At 40.5% G+C, this 8,151-nt stretch overlaps 1 protein-coding gene across 1 annotated transcript in view; it reads right to left on the reverse strand.

Annotated features, from left to right (window-relative positions):
* The window catches only part of ZNF169 (zinc finger protein 169), a 45,794-nt gene extending 37,958 nt beyond the window's left edge, over window positions 1-7,836 (reverse strand). Inside the window, exon 1 of the mRNA XM_049092782.1 lies at window positions 7,751-7,836. The gene's annotated coding sequence lies outside the window, so the exon portion shown is untranslated. The remainder of the gene's footprint in view (window positions 1-7,750) is intronic.
* Between the last annotated feature and the right edge of the window lie 315 nt (window positions 7,837-8,151).

Genomic DNA, 8,151 nt, shown 5'->3' on the forward strand with positions numbered 1-8,151 from the left:
AGGAAGTCCACACCAAGACCTATAGTAATTAAAATGGCAAAAGGCAGTGAGAGAAATTTAAAAGCAACAAGAGAAAAGAAAACAGTTACAAATAAGGAAACCCCATAAGGCCATCAGCTGATTTTTCAGCAGAAACTATGCAGGCCAGAGAATGTGGCATAAAATATTCAAAGTGCTAAAAGGAAAAAATCTGCAACGGAGAATACTCTGTCTGGGAAGGCTATCATTCAGAATAGAAAGACCAATAAAGAGTTTAACAGACAAACAAGTTACAGAAAATTCATGACCACTAAACCAGCCCTCCAAGAAACATTAAACGGGACTTTATCAGTGGAAACAAAAGACCATAAGAAGGAGTAAAAAAAGTAGGAAGCACAAAAGCAGTAAAACTAGGTATATTTATAAAAATCAGTCAAGGGAGGAGCTCCTGGGTGGCTCAGTCAGTTGAGTGTCCAACTGTTGATTTCAGCTCAGGTCCTGATCTCAGGGTCAAGACATCAGGCCCCATGTCAGACTCTGCACATAGTACAGAGTTTGCTTGTCCCTCTCCCTCTACTTCTCTCCCAACTTGCATACTCTCACTTTCAAATAAATAAAACTATAATCTTTAAAAAACATCAAAGGATTCACAAAATAAAGGAGTGTAAAATATGATATATATTCCTAAAACATGGTAGGGAGAAGAATAAAGAACAGGTTCAAACTTAAGCGACCATCAACTTAACATAAACTGCTATATACATGAGATCTATAAATCTAATAATAACAAATCAAAAGCCAGTAACAGATAAGCAAAAAACAAAGAGAAAGTGAAGTATGTTGCTAAAGAAAGCCAGCAAACTAAGAGACAAAAAGAAAAAAGGAACAGACAAGAACCACAAAAACAACCATGAAAGAAGTAACAAAATGGCAATAAATACATACCTGACAATGATCACCTTGAATGTAGATCGACTAATACACCAATCAAAAGACACAGGATGGCATTATGGATAAAAAACAAGACCCATCTACATGTTGTCCACAAGAGCTTCATTTCATACCTAATGACACACACACAGATTGAAAGTTAAGGGATGGAGGGGCGCCTGGGTGGCTCAGTTGGTTAAGTGTTGGCCTTTGACTCAGATCGTGATCTCAGGGTCCTAGGATGGAGCCCCGCCTTGGGCTCCCTATTCAGCAGAAAGCCTGCTTCTTCATCTCCCTTTGCCTGCTGTTCCCCCTGCTTATGCCTGCCTCCCTCCCTGCTTCCCTCTCCTTTTCTCTTTCTGTCAAATAAATAAAATCTTAAAAAAAAAAAAAAAGGGATGGAGAAGCACTTATCACACAAATGGAAGTGATAAGAGAGCCAAGGTGGCAATATATATATATATATATATATAAAAACACACATATATATATATATATATATATATATTAGGACAAAACAGACTATAAAACAGACAAAATCAAGATACAAAGAAGGACACTACATAATCATAAAGGGAACAATCCAACAAAAGATGTAACAATTGTAAATATTTGTGACCCAAAATGGGAAGACCCAAATACAAAAAACAGCTACTAATAAACATAAAGGAGAAAATTAATAGTCATAAAATAATAGTAAGGGAACTTAATTAACACCCCACTTACATGAATAGATTGCCCAAACAGAAAGTCAACAAGGAATCATTAGCTTTGACTGACATATTGGGCCAGATGGATCTAACAGAATTATCCACAACATTCCATCCTAAAACAAATATGCATTCTTTTCAAGTGCATATGGAACAGTCTCCAGAAGAGATCACATGTTAGGATACAAAACAAGTCTCAAATTCAATAAGATCAAAATCATACCATGCATCTTTTCTGACCACACACTAAGAAAATAGAAATCACCACAAGAAAAAAATCTGGAAAGAGCACAAATACATGGAAGTTAAATAACATGCTACTAATGAATGGGTGAACTAAGAAATCAAAGAAGAAATCAAAAAGTACATGGCAATGGGACGCCTGGGTGGCTTAGCAGTTGAGTGTCTGCTTTTGGCTCAGGACATGATCCCGGAGTCCTGGGATCAAATCCTGCACCGGGCTTCCTGCATGGAGGTTGCTTCTCTCTCTGCCTGTGTATCTGCCTCTCTCTCTGAGTCTCTCATGAATAAATAAATAAAATCTTTTTTAAAAAATAGGCTTTAAAATTTTTTAAGAAAAAAATAAAGTACATGGCGACAAATAAAAATGAAAACATATCAGTCCAACATCTCTGAGATGCACCAAAAGCTCTTCCAAAAGAGAAGTATACAGCAATACAGGCCTACCTCTAAGAAGAAAAATCTCAAACAACCTAACCTTACACCTAAAGAAAAAAAAAAAAAAAAAAAAACACCCAAAGCCAGTAGAAGGAAAGAAATAATAAATATTAGAGCAGAAGTAAATGGAATAGAAGTTACAAAATCCAATAGAACAGATCAATGAAACCAGCATCTTATTCATTTAACCAGCAGTGAAACTGAATCACTGGTAAACCTCCCAACCAACGAAAGTCCAGGACCAGACAGCTTCACAAGTGAATTCTACCAAACATTTAAAAGAGAATAAATACTCTTCTCAAACTATTCCAAAAAATAGAAGAAGGAAACTTCTAAATTCATTTATGAGGCCAACACTACCCTGATACCAAAAACAGATAAAGACACCACAAAAAGAAAGAGAAAAAAAAAGAAAAAAGAAATACAGACCAGCATCTCTAATGAACATAGATGCAAAAATTCTCAAAAAATATTAGTGAACCAAACCCAACAATACATTACAAAAATCATTTACAACAATTAAGTGGGATTTATTCCTGGGCTGCAAGGGTGGTTCAGTATCCACAAACCAACCAATGTAATATATCACATCAATGAGAGAAAGCACAAAAACCATATAATCATTTCAGCAGATGCAAAAAGGAAAAAAACATTTGACAAAGAACGACATCCATTCATGATAAAAACCTTCACCAATGCAGGTTTATAAGGAACATACATCAGCATAATAAGGCCACAGCCAACATTATACTTATGGTGAAAAACTAAAAGCTTTTCCCCCAAGATCAAAAACAAGACAAGGATATCCATTCTCACCACTTTTATTCAATATGATACTGGAAGTCCTAGCCATAGCAATCCAATTAGACAAGAAATAACAGGCATCCTAACTGGTAAAAAAGATGTAAAACTTGCACTGCTTGCAGATGACATGAAACTTATATACAGAAAACCCTAAAGACTCCACACACACACACAAACAAAAAAACCACAAAACAAAAGCCAAACTACACACACACATACACAAACTACTAGTACTGATAAATGAGTCCAGTATGGTCACAGGAAATAAAGTAAATATACAGAAATCTGTTGCATTTCTACACACTAAAAGTAGCAGAAAGAGAAAGTAAGAAAACAATCCTATTTATGATTGCCTGAAAAATAATAAAATCAGGAAAAAACTAAACCAAGGAGGTAAAAAACCTATACTCTGAAAACTATAAAACACTGATGAAAGAAATTGAAAATGACATAAATGGAAAGATATCCCATGCTCATGGATCAGAATAATTATTGTTAAAATCTCCATACTACCAAAGCAATCTACACATTAAATACAATCCCTATGAAAACATCATTAGCCTTTTTCACAGATCTAGAACAAGAAATCCTAAAATTTGTATGGAACCACAAAAAAGCTACAAATAGCTAAAGCAATCTTAGGAAAGAACAAAAATGGAGGTATCACAATTCTAGATTTCAAGATATATTACAAAGCTGTAGTAATCAAAACAGCATTGTACTGGCACAAAAAATAGACACATACATCGGTCAGTAGAACAGAAAAGAACACCCAGAAATAAACCCATTATTAGAATGTCAATTAATCTTCAACAAAGCAGGAAAGAATATGCAATGGGAAAAAGTCTCTTCAACAAATGGTGTTGGGAAAAGTGGGCAGCTCCATGTGGAAGAATGTAACAGGATCTCTTTCTTACATCATACACAAAAATAAACTCAAAATTGATTAAGAATCTAACTGTGGGACTTGAAACCGAAAAATCCGGTAAGAGCACATGTAGTAATTTCTCTGATATCAGCTACAGCAACGTTTTTCTAGATATGTCTCTTAAGGCAAGAGAAACAAAAGCAAAAATAAACTATTAGGACTACATCAAAATAAAAAGCTTCTGCACAGCAAAGGAAACAATCAACAAACCTAAAACACATCCTGGATGGGTATATTGGCAAGTGATACAGGCAATAAAGGGTTAATATCCAAAATATATGAAGAACTTGTACAATTCAACACCAGAAAGCCCCCAAATAAACCAATTACAAATAGGCAGAACACATTTCTCCAAAGAAGACAGATGGCCAAGAGATGCATGAAAAGATGTTCAACATCATTAATCATCAGGGAAATGTAAATCAAAACCACAACAAAATACCACCTTACACCTGTCAGAATGGCTAAAATAAAAAATACAGGAAACAAGTGTTAAAAAGGATGTGGTGAAAAATGAACCCTCAAGCAGGGTTCCACTGTTGGTGGGAATGCAAATGGTGTGGCCACCGTGGAACAGTGTGGAGGTCCCTCAAAAAAAAAAAAAAAATAGAACTACCACATGATGCAGTAATTTCACTACTAGGTATTTACCCAAAGAATATGAAAACATTAATTTGAACTGATATATGTACCCCTGTTTACTGCAGCATTATTTACAATAGCAGAAATATGGAAGCAAACTAATTATCCAATGACAGAAGAATGGATAAAGAAGATTTGATACACACACACAGAAAAAAATGGAATTATCAGACATTAAAAAAAAAAAAGAATGAAATCTCATAACAACATGAATGGATCTAGAGGGTATAATGCTAAGTGAAATAAGCCAGTCAGAAAAAGACAAATACAAAATGATTTCACTCATATGTGGAATTTAAGAAACAAGTGAACAAAGGGAGGAAAAAGACAAAAAAACAGACTCAACTATAGAGAACAAAGTGATGATTACTAGAGAAGAAGGGGAGGGGAAGATGGGTGAAATAGGTGAAAATGATTCATTATACACTTATCCTGATGAGCTCTAAGTAATGTATAGAATTACTGAATCACTATATTGTACATCTGAAACTAATGTAACACTGATGTTAACTGTCTTGGAATTTTAAAAAGAGAAAAACCCTCAAAATGGATTAAACACCTAAATGTCATCAGGCTCACTGTGAAGAGCCTGCTTCTCCCTCTATGTCTCTGCCTCTGTTTCTTTCATGAATAAATACATAAAATCTTTAAAAATAAATAAATACCTAAATGTGAAACCTGAAATTATAAAATTCCTACAAGAAAACAGAGGCAGTAATTTCTCTGACATCAGCTGTTGCAACATTTTACTAAATATGCCTCTTCAGGCAAGAAAAACAAAAGTAATGATAAACTATTCTGACCACATCAACATAAAAAAGCTTTTGTATAGTAAAAAACGATCAACAAAACAAAGACAACCTCTACTAAATGGGAGATGATATTTGCAAATGATATATCTAATAAGTGGTTAATAATCCAAAATACATAAGAACTTACACAACTCAACACCAAAAAAAAAAAAAAAAAATTTCCAATTGGCAGAGGATCTGAATAGACGTTTTTCCAAAAACAACATCCAGAGGGCCAACAGACACTTGAAAAGATGCTCAACATCACTCATCAAGGAAATGCAAATCAAAGCTACAATGAAATACCACCTCACACCTGTCAGAATGGCTAGTGTTAAAAAGACTTGTCTACGTGAAAAAAAGAACTTCCTAGAGAACTTAAAAATAGAACTACCATATGATCCAGTAATTTCACTACTGGGTATTTACCCAAAGAAAATGAAAATGCTAATTCAAAAAGATACACGCACTCCTGTTTATTACAGCATTATCTACAGCAGCCAAGATATGGAAGCAACCTGAGGGTCCACTGATAGATGAACCAATGTACAAACAAAACAAATGAACAAACCTAAAACAGACTCAAAGATACAGAGAACAAAATGGTGGGGGTGGGGGTATAGGCAAAATAGATAAAGGGGATTAAGAGGTGCAAACTTCCAGTTATAAAATAAGTCACAGAGATGAAAAGTACAGCATACGGAATATAGCCAATAATACTGCAATAACATTGTATAGTGACAGTAACTATACTTATCAAGGTAAGCATCTAGTCGTGTAGAAAATTGCTGAGTCAATATGCTGTACACAAATATAACATTCTATGTTTATTATACTTTAATACAAATTTTAATAAACATTTTAAAAAATTCCTTATTCATAAGAGATGCATACTGAAGTATTCACAGGTAAAATGATGTGCGGGATTTGCTGCAAAACACTTGAGCAGAGAAAACCAAAAGGGAGAAAAAAAGAGAACGTTGACAAATACTGAAGCTGAGTGAGGGGTAGAGACACGATCTTTCAATATTCTTGCTACTTTGGGCTGTGTTTGTAAAATTTTCACAATAAATTTTAAATGTAATAACCCCATCTCCCTCCACATCCCCCAAAATAAGTAGGAGAAACTTTAAAGGGCGGGGATATGGGCAGCCCCGGGTGGCGCAGCGGTTTAGCGCCGCCTGCAGCCCGGGGCCCGATCCTGGGGACCGGGGATGGAGTCCCACGTCGGGCTCCCTGCACGGAGCCTGCTTCTCCCTCTGCCTTTCTCTGTGTCGCTCATGAATAAATAAGTTAAATCTTAAAAAAAAAAAAGTAAGGGAATATCTTTTTTAAAAAAATGAATAAACAAAGGGCGGGATATGCAGACTGCAAACACTGGACGGCCTGGTTCCTGTTAGTAACATTAGGGGAGGCGACCAAGGATCAGGAGAAAATCAATGTTTAAATCAGCATTAAATGTATGAGATAATCTTTTAAAATAGAGCACCTCTTTTAAATTTTTTTTATCAACTCTGGAGGTGAGGTAGAGCCTCGGCAGTCCTTACCGCGCCATTCACCCCCGCTCCCCGCGCGGTCCCCAGGGCGGCCGCGGAAATCCCAATGCGGCCAACACACACCACCGTCCCCGAAACAGCACTGTTCCCGTATTGGTCCTGCCCTCGCTGCCCAAGCCCTGCGAACACGGCGGAGGGCACCTACGAGACGCTGGAAGCTCGCGACTGAAGCCGGCCTGCCCCCTGCGGCTCCGCGCCCACGCACCGCCGAGCCCGCCGCAGCACCGCCGCCGCACCGGGTGCCGGCCCGCAGCTCCCCCGGGACGCGCTGGCGGTCGGAGGACGCGCGCGACGCCGGCTCCAGGACGGCGGGCACCCGGGCACCCTGGCACCCTGCACGCGCCTACGCCTCCTTTCACTTTCACAACGAAATTCAAACATGACCTCGGTGCGGGGTCTTAGCCTCCGCGGCCCCCGCGCCGGGCGATGCGGGGGCGGCCAGCGGCGGGGGCGGCCAGCGGCGGGGCCTGGGGGGCCGCGACCAGGGACCCCGCCGGCCCGAGGCCACGCGGGCCCGAGCGTCTCCAGGCTGCCCCGGGCCGACCTTCCCCCACGTCCGGGCGCACGGGCTCCACCGCCCCGCGCCCCCAAGCAGGTCGCCCGGGCAGCCCCCACCCCCACCCCCGCCCGCGGGGAGGCCGCCCACCGCCCCTCCCAGGCGGACCGCTGCGACCCCGCCGAGAACCCCGAGCCCCCGCCTCCCCGGGCCGCGGCCGCGGCTGACGAGCTCACCCTCAGAGCCCCAGCGCTCCCCCGCCTAAGCGACGCCGGCGGCCGGGGGGGCGGCGCTACCCGCAGCGCCCCGGGCGCGGGTCGTCATTACCCACAGTGCCTCAGTGCGCAGCGCGCCTGCGCCGTCGCCTCCCGACTGCACCGCGCCGCGGGCGACCCCAGGCGGTGGCTGCGGGCAGCGCTCGCCGGACCCCTCCACTCCGGGACTCGCGTAGTCTCCTGGGCTTTCGCAGACGTGGGGAAGTCATGAGGCAGGTCAAGTCAACCTGACTTTCCCCTACAAGAGAAGGGTGGTTCACGTGACTGGAAAATCTTATTGATTTCTAGGGCCCTTGTATTTTTTGCTGAATAATAAAATAGTTACATGACTGTGTACTTGTCCATCCTGCAGAGATTCACCA

The sequence above is a fragment of the Canis lupus genome, chromosome 1 (assembly GCF_003254725.2).
Source record: "Canis lupus dingo isolate Sandy chromosome 1, ASM325472v2, whole genome shotgun sequence".
Lineage (NCBI taxonomy): Eukaryota > Metazoa > Chordata > Mammalia > Carnivora > Canidae > Canis > Canis lupus.